Source organism: Vulpes vulpes, chromosome 3 (genome assembly GCF_048418805.1).
Source record: "Vulpes vulpes isolate BD-2025 chromosome 3, VulVul3, whole genome shotgun sequence".
In the NCBI taxonomy this organism is placed as follows: domain Eukaryota; kingdom Metazoa; phylum Chordata; class Mammalia; order Carnivora; family Canidae; genus Vulpes; species Vulpes vulpes.
The window spans coordinates 130,563,400-130,580,810 of NC_132782.1; the positions used below are offsets into that span (position 1 = coordinate 130,563,400).

Genomic DNA, 17,411 nt, shown 5'->3' on the forward strand with positions numbered 1-17,411 from the left:
TCCCATAATTTATTTTTTAAATACTTTATTTATTTATTTTTAAAATGTTATTTGTTTATTCATGAGAGACACAGAGAGAGAGAGAGAGGCAGAGATACAGGCAGATGGAGAAGCAGGCTCCATGCAAGGAGCCTGATGTGGGACTTGATCCCGGGTCTCCAGGATCACACCCTGGGCTGCAGGTGGCGCTAAACCGCTGCGCCACCGGGGCCGCCCCATTTTATTTATTTATTAATGAGAGACACACAGAGAGAGGCAGAGACATTGGCAAAGGGAGAAGGCTCCCCATTGGGAAGCCTGATGTGGGACTCCATCCCAGGACCCAGGATCACACCCCGAGCCAAAGGCAGATGCTCACCACTAGCCACTCAGGTGTCCCTCTCATCATACCTTAAAGGGAAACTTTCAAAATGTCCAGAGCTCTTGATGTCCTACAAACAAAGGAGGAGGATGGTCTCAAATTCCTTGCAGCAGGAACTCATTAGGTGGCACCAACCTTGACTTCCAAATGGGACAGTACATCTACAAAAGGAAAAGTGATAGCACTTACATCATAAATCTGAAGAGAACCTGGAAAGAAGCTTCTGCTGGCAGCAAACACCATTGTTGGCATTAAAAACCTGGCTCATGTCATTGTCTTATTATACAGGAATCCTTATTATACAGGAATTGAGCTGTGCTGAAGTTTGTGCTGCTACTGCCGGCACTCCTACTGCTGGTCACTTCACTACTAGAACCTTCACTAAACAGATCCAAGCAGCCTTCCGGAAACCCAGATTTTTGGTGGTTATGATCTCATGGCTGACCACCAGCCTCTCCCAGAGGCATCTTACATCAACCTGCCTGTCATTGCTCTGTGTGACAGACTCTCCTCTGCACTATGTGGACCTCGCTATCCCTTGCAAAAACAAGGGAGCTCACTCAGTAGGTCTGATGTGGTGGATGCTGGCCCGGGAAGTCCTGTGCATGCGTGGCACCATTTCCCACAAGACCCGTGGGAAGTCATGCCTGATGTCTACTTCTATAGAGATCCTGAAGAGATTGAAAAGGGAGAGCAGGCCACTGCTGAAAACTCTGTGACCAAGGAGGACTTTTGGGGTGAATGGACAGTTCCAGTTCCTGAGTTCACTGCTATTCAGCCCCAAGTTGCAGATTGGTCTGAAGGTGTGCAGGTGCCCTCTTGGCCTACTCAGCGGTTCCCAACTGGAGACTGGAGTGCTCAGCCTACCAGGGAAGACTGGTCTGCAGCCCCCACCGCTCAGGCCACTGAATAGGTAGGAACAACCATGAGTGATCTTCTCTTTTACAAAATGGAAATAAGGTTGATGGAAAATATAGTTTCTAAAAAAAAAAAAATTGGTCTTAAGGAGGGTATAACTTACATCTCTGCTACCACCCATTAGTCTCTGAGGGAGAGTGATATAGGGGAGAGTGAAGCAGAGTCAGAGATATGCTTAAATCCCAGATCTGACAACATTAGTGTCAATCTTAGTGTGAAATCCTATGGCATTTTCAGGGACTCCAAGATATTTTCCTGAATTATTAGCAATACCTTTTTATCATAGGCTTAGTTTGAACTTAAAAATAATTATATTGATTAAGATATCTTTGGGTCCAGGATGACTTATAGTTTGTATTATTTCCTGAGACTGCCATAACAAATTTTCACAAACTGAATGGCTTAAAACAACAAATACTAATTTTCTCATGGTTCTGGAGGTCAAAAGCCCAAAATCAAGGTGTCACAAGTGTCATTCTCCCTTTAAAGGCTCTAGAAGAGAATCCTTCTTTACCTCTTTGAGCTTCTGGTGGCTCCAGGTGTTCCTTGGGTTGTCACTGTATAATTCCAGCCTGTCTCCGTGTTCACATTGCCTTCTCCAGGGTTCCATTTTCTCCTCTTCTCTGTGCATCGCTCGTGTGTGTGTGTGTGTGTGTGTGTGTGTGTTTTAAGATTTATTTATTTATTGGGGCACCTGGGTTGCTCAGTTGGCCAAGCATCTGATTTTGGCTCAGGTCATGATCTTGGGGTTCTGTGATTAAGCCTCACATCAGGCTCCCTGCTCAGTGGCAAGTCTGCTTCTCCCTCTCTTTGCCCTTCCCTCTACCAGTGTGCCCATTCTCAAAGAAATAAAATCTTAAAAAAAAAAAAAGATTTATTTATTTACTTTGGAGAGAGAGCATGTGAGCATGAGAGAAGCAGACGCACTTGAGCATGGAGCTGGATGCAGGGCTTGATTCCACAAACCTGAGATCACAATCCTTAATTTAATTATATCTGCAAAAACCAGCAAACAAGGTTACATTCATAGGTTCTAGAGGTTAGGACATAGACATACCTTTTCGGGGTCACCATTCAACCACCCAGTGGATTAAACAATAAGGCCATTTCAATTATCTTACATAAAAGGAGATCTGTATGTGATAGGCAATTTAGGATTGGTGAGGCTCAATGATCTTATTAAAGATCCAGACTCCTTGTCTCTCCCCCTCCACAATTCTCAGCATGTTATTTTTTGTTCTCAAGCCTGCTGCCTCACGATTACAGGACAGTTACACCAATTGTACAGAACAGTACATATAGCAGGAAGGGAGATAAGAAGAGAAAGTAACGAGACCTTTCCCTGATGCCTCTGCAGCTTCCCTCTATGCCCTATTATACTCAGCTGAAATGTATTATTGGCAAAGGGGAATGGGGATGCCATGATTGTCTTGGATCTGTTAAGATACCATCCCCTGGGGTACACTGCTACATTGAAACTTGAATTTTAATAATAATAATAAGAGGAGATCGCTATTGAGTAAGCAACATTTGCTACAATTTCTAAATATGTTCCCTGAAGATTCTAATAAAGAAAAAAACCTCACCAGTCCTTTTATCTACTAATTTCTATAAATTCCCTCAACCTTATAACATCTACTATATATTGGGTACACTGCGATAGAAGCAGGAGTCTCAAGATCATCAAGGAGCTCTTGGTTGAGTTGAATAAGAGGTAAAAACACCAATAATTCCAGGATGCCATGACCAATGCTATATTAGAGATATGTACATGATACAGTGGGGGAACAGAATAGATTGGAGCATCCAGAACCCTTGAGTTTTTGAGAAGCAATTAAACAGAAAAGATGGAGGTGGCTAATGAATGGCATTCTAGAGAGAGAAAAGAGCATGTAGAGAGAAAGAGATGATTGGAGCACACTGCTACACCTTTGTGGAACTACAGATTTTTTAATATAGCTGGAGTGGAGAACTGTGTAACAGGAAGGCAATTCAAGCTAGTAAGATGGGTGGGAGCTAGATGAAGATGATGCTAAAATAAGAAGATACACTTGATCCCAAAATCTATGGGGAGTTATTGAAGGATTTCAATCATAGGAATGATGAAATTAGACTTTTAGGATTACTCTGACAATAGATGGATGCATCTGATTACATTACCAGATAGATGGTGGTGGCCTTCCTAAAAAAGGCAAGTACAAGTGGAGGAATGACAACTAGGGAAAAGATAGTTGAGGTGTGTGTTTTGAAGTTTAAAATACCTGGCCCAGATGGATCCTTCTCTCTTTCTCTCACTCTAGATCTTGCTCCCTTTTTCTTGCCTTCTAATTTACATGCAATCTCTCATGCATTGTGGACTTATAGGCCTCTATTTTTGGTTTTAATTTCTTTGTTTTAAAAAAGATGCTCTTGGATTAAAAAGGAATACATCAATATGTTTCAGTGGCTGTCTTTGTGGTGAGATTGTGACTTTAAGAAAATACTTATCAGTATTTCCCAAAGTGAGCATTTTACACACATTTAAAACCCAAAAAACTTTTAATTCTAACTGCCTGAGATGTTTTCATTCAGAGGCAGTATTTTTTTCTCTGAGACATGGTATCTTCTTGAGTAATTTTAGGTAAATGATAAGTTTCTTATTGTCAACTAAGTTTTAAAATTTGCCATTCGAGCATTTTGGTCATACTTCCAATTTCTTATCAACACACTTAGCACAATCTTGCAATCATTTGCTTATCAGTCTTTTCCCATGAATTATAAATACCTCCTAGGAATAAAATCTGGCCTTGTTCATCTTGGTAGATCAAGACCTAAATATCCAGTGGATAGATATTTAATAAATATTTGCTGAATTGGAATATATAATATGCATCTTTGTGTTCCTAATGCCAAGGGCAGTGGCAAAGCCCAATAAATGTTAGGGTGGAGCTATATTTCAACTTTTGGGCAGTACTCTACCAAAGTCATACTGTCATTAGGTGGCAAAAATAAAATCCCATTTTCTCAAACAGTATCTTCTTGTTACATAATATTACTATGTGTGTATTAATACGTTGCTACGTACATATTTATGTGTATACATACATAATTTTTTCCCTGTCTAAAAGGTTTAAAGATCCTTCTAACTCTGTACCTTTGAAAGACTACCAAATTAGGAAGCTTTCTAATTTTCCAGTAAGAAAATTAAGGCTGAAAGTTACCTGAGATTACTAGTACTCCAGTTTTAGATGCTGGTACAAAAAAAGCTCTTATTTATTGTACCAATTATTTGAAAGTGTTAAGACAGAAACTCTTCTAAAATTCTAGTCTGGGCACAGCTATAGCAAGAGCTATAATTACTATATTCTTTTTGTAAGCTATGTTTATAATGCCATGTTCCAGATATTGTGATGTGTTCAGCATCATCCCCACAATTTTATTGTATTGCAACTTAGAAATTTCCTTGGACTCCCTAGCCAGCAGGACTCTTATTCAGCATTCAGTCGACAGTGGGCATGTGCAAGAGATTGGAAAGCTAAAGGAAGAGAGAAACAATCTTCTAGCTTAGACAGTGGTGACACTAGCCAAGTTGCATCCTCTTGCCATAGCAGTCGGCTCCTGTGGCCTCTGGGTAGCAGGTAAACATGGGCTCCTAGTAGTTTGTATCAGCAGCATGGGAGCAGAGGAGCACAATTGCTTTAATTCATAGGGTCCTGCATGAGTTGAATTCTGCAAACAACTGTAGGCTCCAGGGGAAGAAGCAGCTTCTTATAGTTCTTCATCACTGAGCAACAGGACCATCTTTAGCATCTCCAGCCTTTCCAACAATTTTGCTGTCTAATTTCCTGTATTAAATCCCTCCTCGCTTAAAATACCTCAAGTAGCTCCCATTTTCCTTTTTTTTTCTAAAGTTTTTATTTAAATTCAATTTAGTTCACATATAGTGTATTATTAGTTTCAGAGGTAGAATTTAGTGGTTCATCGGTTGCATACAACACCTTGTGCTCATTACATCCAGTGCCCTCCTTGATGCCAATCACTCAATTATCCCATCTCCACCCACCTCCCCTCCAGCAACCCTGTTTCTTTTCTAAAATTAAGAGTCTTTCATGGTTTGCCCCCCTCTGTTTTTATCCTACGTTTTTCCTTCCCTTCCCCTATGTTTATCTGTTTTAAGTTCCACAGATAAGTTAAATCATATGGTATTTATATTCTTATTTAGCTTAGCATAATGGCCTCTAGTTCCATCCATGTCATTACAAGTGGCAAGGTTTCATTCTTTTGATGGCTACGTAATATTCCATTGTATATAAATACCACATCTTCCTTAGCCATTCATCCATTGATGGACATCTGGGCTCTTTCCACAGTTTGGCTATTGTGGATATTGCTGCTATAAACTTTGGAGTGCATGTGCCCCTTTGAATCACAATGTTTGTATCCTTTGGATAAATACCTGGTAGTGTAATTGCTACATGGTAGGGTAGTTCTATTTTTAACTTTTTTAAAAAAGATTTTATTTATTTATTCATGAGAGACACAAAAAGAGAGGGGCAGAGACATAGGCAGAGAGAGAAGCAGGCTCCGTGCAGGGAAGCCTGAGGTGGGACTTAATCCCGAGACTCCAGGATCATACCCTGAGCCAAAGGCAGACGCTCAACCACTAAGCCACCCAGGTGTCCCATTTTTAACTTTTTGAGGAACCTCCATACTGTTTTCCAGACTGGCTGCACCAGTTTGCATTGCTACCAACAGTGTGAGAGGGTTCCCTTTCTTCATATCCTTGTCAACATCTGTTGTTTTGTGAGTTGTTCATTTTAGCCATTCTGACTAGTGTGAGGTGGTATTTCATTGTGGTTTTGATTTGATTTGTATTTCCCTGATACCAAGTGATGTTGAGCATTTTCTCATGTCTGTTGGCCATGTGTATGTCTTCTTTGGAGAAATGTCTGTTCATGTCTTCTGCCCATTTCTTGACTGGATTGTTTTGGGGGGTGGGGTATTGAGTTTGATACATTCTTTATAGATTTTGGATACTAGCCCTTAATCTGATATGTCATTTGCGAATATCTACTCCTATTTTGTAGGTTGCCTTTTAGTTTTGTTGATTGTTACCTTTGCTGTGCAAACGCTTTTTATCCAGATAAAGTCCCAATGGTTCATTTTCACTTTTGTTTCCCTTGCTTCTAGAGACATGTCTAGCAAGAAGTTGCTGTGGCTGAGGTCAAAGAGGTTGCTGCCTGTGTTCTCTTCTAGGATTTTGATGGATTTTCTCCTATTTTCTGATTAATTATGTGGTATAATATTTAACCTGGTGTTCCTAGAACCAGAGAATGTGCTATTCTGGGGAAATTATTTTTCTATGTAAGTTTTAAATTTTTAGGGTGAAAGTACCAATGCTCCTGAAAATTTTTATTAAATGATTCATACGTGATCCTTTCTTCCTACACAGAATACCTAAAAGGCAATTTTTGTCCTTTTCCATTACTACCATCATTGAATATTCATTATCTCCCTCATTTTAGGCCCCACACGGAAGCACCAAGAACAGATGGTATAGAACACCTGAATTAATACTGACCACAGGCAGATACATATGTAAATTCAATTGCAAAAACCTTTACTGTGAGAGTTACTAGAGATATGGAGATGATACTGACATGATTACTGTCTCCTAGACACTCTCACAGAAAAATATGTAAGCAAACAAATTATAATAAGGAATGATAGATACAAAAACAGAAATATGAACCACAGGCACACACTATATGGAGGGAGGGGTTACTGACCGTGCATTGAGGGTATCAGGGAAGGCTCTAGATGTGGGCTGAAATGTAAGCTGGGTCTTGCAGTGTGAATGTTTCTCAGGAAAAGAAAAAAAGGCATTTCAGAGCAAAGAAGTATGTGCAAAGACAAGTATGGAAGATAGTCTCTAAATATAGCTCCCAACAATTCATCCTCTTCATATATACTTATACAGGTCTCCCTGTTATCCAAGTGTAGAGCATTCCCATGAAAACTTTTGTAAACTGAAATGGCATGAGGCAAAGAAGCAATTACTATCAATGTATATGAAGAAAAATTTTGAGCATTTCCAGACTGAAAGAATAGGTTTTTCTGACACCTTGAGACACATCTTGCTAACAGATGCACTAAATAAATCATAATAAAGCAGAGATGCTCACAGACTCAGTTTAAAGCTATGGCAGCTTGATGCTGAGAGGCTAAGTGTATTTCCCTGGGAAGGAGTTAGTGATGCTACTCTGCTGCTCAGCATGCACACTGCCTCTATAGGGCTCTCTGCCACACAAACACTGAATGCTATTTTCCCTTTTCACATAAAAGCAAAAAAGCCTCTTCAGATTTCTCTTGGTTAGTAAAAATAGGTACTAATGTAGGTCTTTCTTAAAAGTGAGTGGTGTAACTTGAACTTTTGTAAAGTGACAGATACCTGTATCTTCTCCTTTTGAATCAAGGTTGGCCTTGAAGTTGCTCTGACCACTACAATGTGGTGGAAGTAACACTCTAGGATTCTGAGCCCAGGGCCTAAGAGGACTGGCAGTTTCCATATTTTTCTCTTGAGAACACTCTTGAGACATTCCTTTGAATCCCACCACGCTCTAAGTTCAAGCCACATGGAGAATCAGGAGTTGCAACTGACCACTCCAGCTGAGATCCTACCTGACAGTGCCAACTACCAGCATGTGAGTGAGTTATCTTGGACACTTCATTCCAGTTGAGCCCCAAACAGTACGTGAAGCAGCACTCAGCTGAGTCCAGCCAATTCACAGAACTGTGATAAATAATATGATTGTTGTTTTAAGCTGCTGAACTTTAAGTGATTTCTTATGCAGTAATAGGGCTCCTGCATGAGTGAAAGTCAGGAGATGAGTGTAGGCTCTGGCGGAATTCTCATAGTTCCTCATCACTGGGCAATATGGTCTGCCTTTCCTTTTTGCTTTTCTAGTTCATCCAAGATTTTATTATCTAATTCCTTGTATTAATTACTCCTTGCTTGAAATACCTTGAGTGCCTTCCATTTTTCTGTTAATTATGTTGTATAACATTTTGTTATCTTGTATCCATAGGACCAGAGAATGTACTATACCTGGGGCGGGTGTTGGGAGTTTTTCGATACTTTCAACCTTTATGGTACTGAAACAGCATTTCCTGACAGTTTTTTTTTTCCTGCTTTGAGAGAGAGGGAGAAAGCAGAGAGACGGGCAGAGGGAGAGGGAGAGAATTTCAAGCAGACTCCCCAAGGAGCACGGAGCCTGATGTGGGGCTCCATTTCACAACCCTGAGATCATGAATGAGCCAAAATCAGGAGTCTGACACTTAACCAACTGAGCCACCTAGGTGCCCCTTCCTGACAGTTTTCTTAAATGAAATATTTACTGAGTACCTGGATATTGTGTAACAGCTCTAGGAGCAAACGGTAGGGAGTATCAGGTGAAACAAGGGCTGACTACAAGCAATATTTATAAGTTTAACTGCAAAAAACTTTACTACATCAGTTGCTAAGGAAAGCGAAATAATGATGATATGGTCCCTGTTCTCTAGCAGCTCCCACTGTAATACAAATAATTTGTTTTATTGTTATTTTATTTTTATTTTTATTTTTTTTAATACAAATCATTTATAAACAAATTATAGTATGGTATCATAGATTTGAAAATAGAAATATGTATCACAGGTGTAGAAGGGTAGAGAAAAAGTAACTATGAATTGAGGCATTAGGAAAAACTTTACATAGGAACTAAAATTTAAGCTGGATCTTGTGTAGTTAGACATTTGCCAGGTAAGAAAAGGTCAATCCAGACTAGAGAAAAAGCACATGCAAAAGGTAGTAAAGTGTAAAAGAGATGGTATTATTCAGACCATATTTCAGTGCAATTGAGAAAAGTGTAGAAAAGTTGAATCATGTTATGAAACATACCTTATGTAATGCATAGGAGTTCGGACATAATACTATGATCGCTGAGGAGCAGAGGAGTCTCATATTTGTATTTTAGAAAAATAACACTGTTAGCAATGTGAAGGAGGGATCCAAACAAGGAGGGACTGGCAGCAAGTCCAGTTAGGAAGCTACAGCAAGATTCAGGTGAGAACATCAATAGGCTGTGAAGTGAGAATTTATAGCTGCCCAACCTCCAAAACAGCATGACTGGAATACTGTGAAATAATTCCTATGTAAGGTAGAGGCAGCACTTTTTCCAAGGCTTATCCTCATATAGTAATAGCTGTTGATTTATCAGTGCCATTAAGAACACAATCCTTAATTTCAAAATTCTAAATAATGGGCCACTGTTACCAGATCTTATTTCCTATTTGTATGATAGTAATAGCTTTCATTGGGATATAAACAAATAGGGGCCTTGCAATTAAATATTTTAGTTTGGCCTTGGTTGAGAGCTTACTCCAAAGAATTCCAGAATTCTACAACATTTGGAGAAGATGAAATTCTAGAAACCTGATTCCAGGTATTTTCCTACAATCTTTGAAATACCTTGACCGGAAGAAAAGTCTTTTTTTTTTTTTTTTAATTAAGATTTTATTTATTTATTCGTGAGAGACACACAGAGAGAGAGGCAGAGACACAGGCAGAGAGGGAAGCAGGGTCCATGCAGGGAGCCCGATGTGGGACTCAATCCCAGGACTCCAGGATCATGCCCCGAGCCGAAGGGAGGCGCTCAACTGCTGAGCCACCCAGGCGTCCCCAGAAGAAAAGCCCTGCGTTTGGCTCATACTGGGCATGCAGCCTACTCAAAGAAAAAAAGTAAGCACCTGGATGGCTCAGTAGGTTAAACTTCTGACTCTTGATTTTGGCTCAGGTCAAGATCTCAGGGTCATGAGATTGAGCCCCCTGCCCTGGGTCAGGCCCCAGGCTGGATATGGAACCTACTTAAGATTTCTCTCTCCGGGGGATCCCTGGGTGGCGCAGCGGTTTGGCGCCTGCCTTTGGCCCAGGGCGCGATCCTGGAGACCCGGGATCGAGTCCCACATCGGGCTCCCGGTGCATGGAGCCTGCTTCTCCCTCTGCCTGTGTCTCTGCCTCTCTCTCTCTCTCTCTCTCTGTGACTATCATAAGTAAATAAAAAAAAAAAAAATTAAAAAAAAAAAAAAAGATTTCTCTCTCCGCCCCTCTCCCTGCTCACACACACACATGCACACTCTAAAAACAAAACAAAACAAAACAAACCCAAACCTATTCAATAAATCAACTTTCTGAAATAGCTTCTGTAACAATATTTCATACTCTGCATAACACAACAGTGGGCAGAAAAAGGGAGCCAAAAACATTACCAGACATTACCTCTGCTTCCTTACTGTGAGTTCTGTAATTATCTTGCAATAGCACACAATTTTGCTATCCTCAGGAAGGGTTATAATTTTTTAAATGACTTCAAATAAAGATATAAAGATTCATCCCAGTATTCATTCCCAAAGTACTTTTGAAGGGAAAGCAGAATGATCTAGTGGAAGAAACATAGTCCTCAGAACTACTTAAATTGGGGTTCAAATTCTGATGCTTCCACTTGCTATGTATTATTGTATTAATTTCTTTTAAATTTAGTTCCCTTATTTATAAAATGTTTATAGTAAAGACAAACCAAAATTTCGCTACTTTTACATGTATGATTCAACTGCATATATAAACCTTAGGCTTATAAAACATACCCTTATCCAGTGTAATATACCAAATAAATGTTGCTGAAATAAATATCATTGTTGTCTCTTCTTAACTATACTACCACGTCCTACTACATGGATCCTGGAAGTTTATCAATGACATAAATATGATGTTAATAGTGTCTTTTATAGGCATGATAAAGGAAACAAACTTCTGAGAAGTACCTTGCATAACCAATTTTGAGCCTGCCACATTTTCCTTCAGTGCATAAGATGTTAAGCTGCTTTAACAGCAAGCATAGTTTCTTCTTCCATCCCCAGATACATCCTTTCTAATACTATCAACTTTCCCTCCACTCCCAATGCCCACTAAAAAATCTCTCAATCACACTAAAATTTTTTTCTGGAAAGTCTCCTTCTAGCTTCACTACTAATTTCATGGCGGTGACAAATAAGTGTTATTCATAAGTATACAAAAGTAGGAAACATACTAGATAATATGAAACTGAAAGGAAATAGCTATGGACTATATTGTTTTCCACATCTACTACATTATGCGTAAGATATAAAGTTTCATAAATAAAGTAAAATTCTACATCTTATATATCTACTACTTTCGATGGTACACCTGTGTTACCAGTCTGCCACCCTGGACTATCAATACCTACTTCACAGAGGTGCTAAGAAAATGAAATAAACCGGCTAAAGTCTAGTACAAAAGTGTCCCTTTCATGTCATATATTTTTTAAGATTTTGTTTATTTATTCATGAGGGACAGAGAGAGGCAGAGACACAGGCAGAGGGAGAAGCAGGCTCCATGCAGGGAGCCCAATGTAGGACTCGATCTGGGGACCCCAGGACCAGGCCCTGGGCTGAAATCAGGCGCTAAACCGCTGAGCCACCCAGGGATCCCCACTTATGTCATATTTATCGTATATTATAAACTATATGTGTGCACTTGTACTATACTTCTTACTTCATTTCAACTTTCAACATATAGATCTGTATGTTCAAAAAGACATGATTGTACACCTATGTCCCTAGCAGCATTAATTACAATAGCCAAAAGGTAGAAGCTACCCATTCATCAATAGATCAATAGACAAAATGTGGCATGACGTACAATGGAGTATTACTCAGCTGTAAAAAGGAATGAAGTTCTGATACATGTTACAACATGGATAAGCCTTGAAAGCATGATGCTAAGTGAAATAAGTCAGACAGAAAAGGGCAAATATTGTATGATACCACTTATATGAGGTACCTAGAATCATTGAATTAAATAGAAATAGAAAGCAGAACAGCGGTTACCAATAGCTGTAGGGAGAGAAGAATGGGGAATTATTATTTAATGGGTATAGTATTTCAGTGTGGGATAACGAAAATGTTCTGGAGATAGTGATGGTTGCACACCAATATCAATATACTTAATGTCACTGAACACTTAGAAATGGCTAAAATGGTAAATTTTGTATGTATATTTAACCATAATAAAAGCAATTTAAAAATACTTGTTAAAAAATAAACACTGTAAAAAGTACACACTATCTTAAGATAGATCAGATACACTGTCTGGGTATGGCTAGGACCTTGGGGTGAAAGGCGATGAGCAAGTAGATTTTTAAAAGACTGGACCAGCTTTCTAGGGGTGAAGGGATCAGAAAGGGATCAGGAGATGTGAAGTCAAGACCCACCTTTAAGGGCACCTGGGTGGCTCAGTGGTTGAGTGCCTACAGCTCAGGCATGATCCCGGGGATCCGGGATCAAGTCCTGCATCGGGCTCCCTACAGGGAGACTGCTTCTCCCTCTGCCTGTGTCTCTGCCCCTTTCTCGCTCTGTGTCTCATGAATAAATGAATAAAATCTTAAAAAAAAAAATCTTTAAGAAAGCAAATAAACAACAAAAAAATAAACAAAAAAAATTAAAAAAAAAAAGAAAGCAAATAAACACAATCCAAGTAAAGCCAGTGGAAGGCTATCTGGATTGGATAATTCTTCCTTGTGGTTATTTGGGTATGAAGAAGCATCTACATTTCCAAAAAAAGTTATAACAAAAACATTTTAATTCAAATAAAAATGTAAGTCATGTATTTTCCAGAACTATACATTCTATTTATAAACTCAACATACCATTTGTGATTACTGAAAGTTTGCCGTTCTTCTGAGGAGCAATAATCTGAGTGCATAATACTACTCTGTCTATAATAAGAACAAATACTTTTGCTTTTATTTTCCTCCTGTATGTTATTAAATAACAACAGACCTGCTGTAGCTAAGTATAACTCATTTGGTATAACTTAGGTATTTTGAGAAATTCATTAACATTATCAGACCTTTAGGGTACTTCATTATAATAGTACATATTAAAATAGTGCCCTTTTATAAGCCTTTGGAAAATTGACAATACATACTAAAACCAAGTATGTGCATTCCCCATGACCCAGCAATTCTACTCCTACGCATATATTCAACAGAAATGCATATATATAGTCACCAAAACACATGTATAAGAATGTTCTCTGCAGCATTATTCATAATAGCCAAGAACTAGAAATTCCTCAAACACCCATCAACGGTAGAATGGATAAATTTTGGATATAGTAAAATTGGTTAAATTAATGAAATACTATTCAGCAGTAAGAATGAATGACTGCAAATACATACAATATGAGTCAATCTCACTCTGGCAGGCTGAATAATGGCCTCCAAAGATATGGAGGATCTAATCCCGGGAACCTGTGATCGTTAACTTATATGGCAAAAGAGGCTTTGCTGGTGTGATTACATTAAGGATCTTGAAAGGAGATCATCCTGGGTTATCCAGGTGAGCTCTATATGCAGAGGCAGAAGATGATGTGACTATAGAAGAGAAGGCCATATGACTATGAAGCAGAGACTTTAAATACCAAGTAAGGGGACACAAAAAATACAGGCAGCCACTGGAAGCTGAAAAAAGGCAAGGAGACAGGTGCCTCACTCACAGCCTTCACATTCAGGAACCAACCTTGGACCTAGACTTGGGCCTAATAAAAAATAGTTTTCAATTTCTAATCTCTAGGACTGTAAGAGAAGGAGTTTGTGTTATTTTAAATCACTAACTTTGTGGTAATTTGTTACAGTGGCATCAGAAAACCAATACACTCACAAATATAATGATGATTGAATAAAAGAGTACACTTGAACGCTGAGTGAGGCGGCACTGGGGCAGCAGGCAGACTGGGCTGCAGTCCATAATGCTGGGCGCACTTCCGGGGCCCAGGAGTATGAGGCAGTGGGCCTTGGAGCCAAGTCTGTCTGCAGCACCTGTCACATACTTCCTGGCCCAGGGTTTAGACTCCAAGTATGACAGTGAGGCACCTGGAATACTGGCAGCCCTCTCTTAGCCTCTGTCCAACTTGATTCCTGAGCAGGCTGAGCAGCAGCAAGGTTTGTCACAGCCTCTAAGCAAACTGAGCTGGATCCAGTCTCAAACCCAGACCCAACAGTGCAGTGCTGAGGTGGGGGAGGGGCAGCAGGAGAGCTGTCTGGAATCTGATTTCCAGCAGAACTTCAGGTATTAAATGACCCTGATAGGTGACTTTGCTTTTTGTAGTGCAAACCAGTTACTGCTTGCTTCTTTGCTGGAATACTTGAGCCATGTGCATGAATCCACTTCATTCAAGAGTTGTTGAAATCTGACGACCTTTATCAAAATGGCACTGCTGTCTTCTTTCACTTGTAGTGAGGAGTTTAGCTCATTGAGACTACATCACAACAGAACTATTGCTTTATTTTTATTTTTATTTATTTTGGGGGCACTTGGGTAGCTCAGTTGGTTGAGTATTAGACTCTTGATTTCTCCCCAGGTTGTGTTCTAGGGATCACTGGATGGAGCCCCATGGTGCTGGGCTTTGCACTCGGCAGGTAGTCTACTTCTTTCTTTCTCTCTGCCCCTCCTCGCATCTGTGTGCTCTTTCTCTCTAAAATAAATAAATAAGTCTTTAAAAAAAATATTTTATTTATTTATTTTTTTTTTAAAAAAAAATATTTTAAAGTAATCTCTATATCCAACATGGGGCTTAGAACACAAACCCCAAGATTGAGAGTTGCACACTCTACAGACTAAGCCAGCCAGGCGCCCCAAGCTACTATTGTTCATCAGCTAATGAAGAGTTCCTCAGGATCCCTGTGAGGATAATTCTCATATCCAGAAGATCAGATCAAGGAAAGTAGCTTTGAAGAACAAACTTCACATTACTTAAATGAATTACAACATCTTGCCACCCTAGGAAAACGTGGATATAAGAGTACACAAAATAGGAAAAATTAAGTGGTATTTTGCAATTAAAAAAATCCTGATTAAGGATGCAACTGTACAGATTGTATGAAGGTACTATAGTGAGTGAAGGTGTTGACAGGTCTTCAGCATCCTAATATTGTAAGGCCATCATACTGCTTGGATAGAACATGCTCATGTAGCCCAAATGCAAGATTGAATTTCTATTTAGTTGCCATCTCTGGAAGTGAGTTCCTACCAGGAGAATGAAAGAGATCAATATGATGTTGAAAATGACTAAAGTAACAGCTCATCCATTATCCTTACCAAGTTCACCTTAGAAAAAGAAAAATCCTTAGGAGAATGTGGCATTGAAAACCAGACTAATAAACCGATGAACTGTTATCACCAATTTAGTCACAAAAGATGCCAGTGAATTTGAGTCATTCATTTTACTCTAAGAAACTGGCTTGGGATCCCTGGGTGGCGCAGCGGTTTGGCGCCTGCCTTTGGCCCAGGGCGCGATCCTGGAGACCCAGGATCGAATCCCACGTCGGGCTCCCTGTATGGAGCCTGCTTCTCCCTCTGTCTGTGTCTTTGCCTCTCTCTCTCTCTCTCTCCCTGTTTCTCATTAATAAATAAAAAAAATCTTTAAAAAAAGAAAAGAAAATGGCTTGGCTGATTTGTCTTCCAGATTATTGAATATCAGCTACCACTTGGGCATGATTACACTTAAAATTTCACCTCCACTGAGGAATCTTCTTAAGAAAGCTTAAAACTTGTTGGGGCAGACATCACCTGATGTAGTGTCACTTGATGTTGCATATCCATATCCAGCTGTGGGAGCTCTCTCTGTGGGACTGGATAGCTGAGAGAAGCAAGCAGAAGTGTGGGGGCCAATCTGCACGTCATTATGTTATGGCCAGCGTTGCAATAAAAATCTTTCAAGAATTGGAGGAAGGTGTATTTTATATTTATAAAATGGGAATAGTACACAGACATCTGAAGCCCAGAAATATTTTCCTCATGGCCCTGATCAGCAAGTCAAAATAGGAGACTTTGGCCTGGCCCGCGTAGACATCACACAGAACAGACTGGATCAGTACAACAAGGCAAGAGAACACCAACATATACTTCTAGAGTGGGTACTTGTCTATACCCTTAACTTAAAGAGTTACAAGGATCTGAGTGTGATGCCAACTCAGATATGTATAGCTTGGGTGTGATCGTACTAGAGCTCCTTCAGCTATTTGGAACAGAAATAGAACAAGGACAAGTTTTAACAAGTTTAAGAACTAGTCAGATATTTGAATCCCTCAGTAAAAGGTCCCTCAGAAGCCAAGTGTATCTAGCACTTAACAAGAAAGAATGCAACTCAGAGACTGTCTGTTCTGTTCAGCTGCTATAAAAGTGACTCTTGCAAAATTCTGGAAATGTTAATCTCACCCTACAAGAAAAGGATAATGAAGAATTACAGAAACAGCTAAGCCTCCTTTCTTATGACACAAGGGTTAAAGATGACATGGAAGATGGGAATGTGCTTGTCTAGCCTTAATTAGGCTCTATAAATGTGAAAGTGGTCTTAAACTCTTTAAGCTAGTCAAATGGAATGTAAATTTTCAATCTTTATTAGGGTGTAAAGGGTATAATACTATTCTTTAGTAAGCCAGCATAAGACTTATTAAAGTAAAAAAAAAAAAAAAAAAGACTTATTAAAGTGAAGTTGTAAAAGTTAAAAAAGAGTACATTATTTATGATTGCATTTACATAAAATAAAAGGCAAAACTAATCTATGGTTTCAGAAAACAGAATAGTTATTACTTCTGAGGAGGAAGAAGATAGTGTTAGTTCATACTGCTGTGTCTTGGTTTAAGGGCCAGTGATAGGAGTATGTTTAATTCGTCAAAAACCTCACTTATATATTTTTCTATATGTATGGTATATGTTTTAAAAGAAAAGTTGGTAACGTTTCAACATTTATCAATGTGATAGTCTACTGAAAAACATAGATATATATCCAAGGAAATGGGGAAAATATTTACTAAACAATAACTTTATTTAAGAATCCTAAAGATTTGTTTCTCTCCCCACAAGATTTAAAAAATCTCAACAGACGGTATAGTGACTTTTAAAAGCTAAAAAATAAGCTAAAAGTAAAACCCTGCTTAGCTTTGTTATGCCTATGTCCTAGGACTGTAAATTACAAAAGTACAAGTAAAACCACATTTTTTGAAATAACAATAAACAAAGGAGAAAGTCAGGTACT

At 39.1% G+C, this 17,411-nt stretch overlaps 2 pseudogenes; both read left to right on the forward strand.

Moving 5' to 3' along the window:
• The first annotated feature begins 211 nt into the window (after positions 1-211).
• On the forward strand, positions 212-1,403 carry LOC112918333 (small ribosomal subunit protein uS2 pseudogene; annotated as a pseudogene).
• Positions 1,404-7,893: 6,490 nt separating this feature from the next.
• Positions 7,894-16,694, forward strand: LOC112918332 (eukaryotic translation initiation factor 2-alpha kinase 1-like; annotated as a pseudogene).
• Positions 16,695-17,411: the final 717 nt, after the last annotated feature.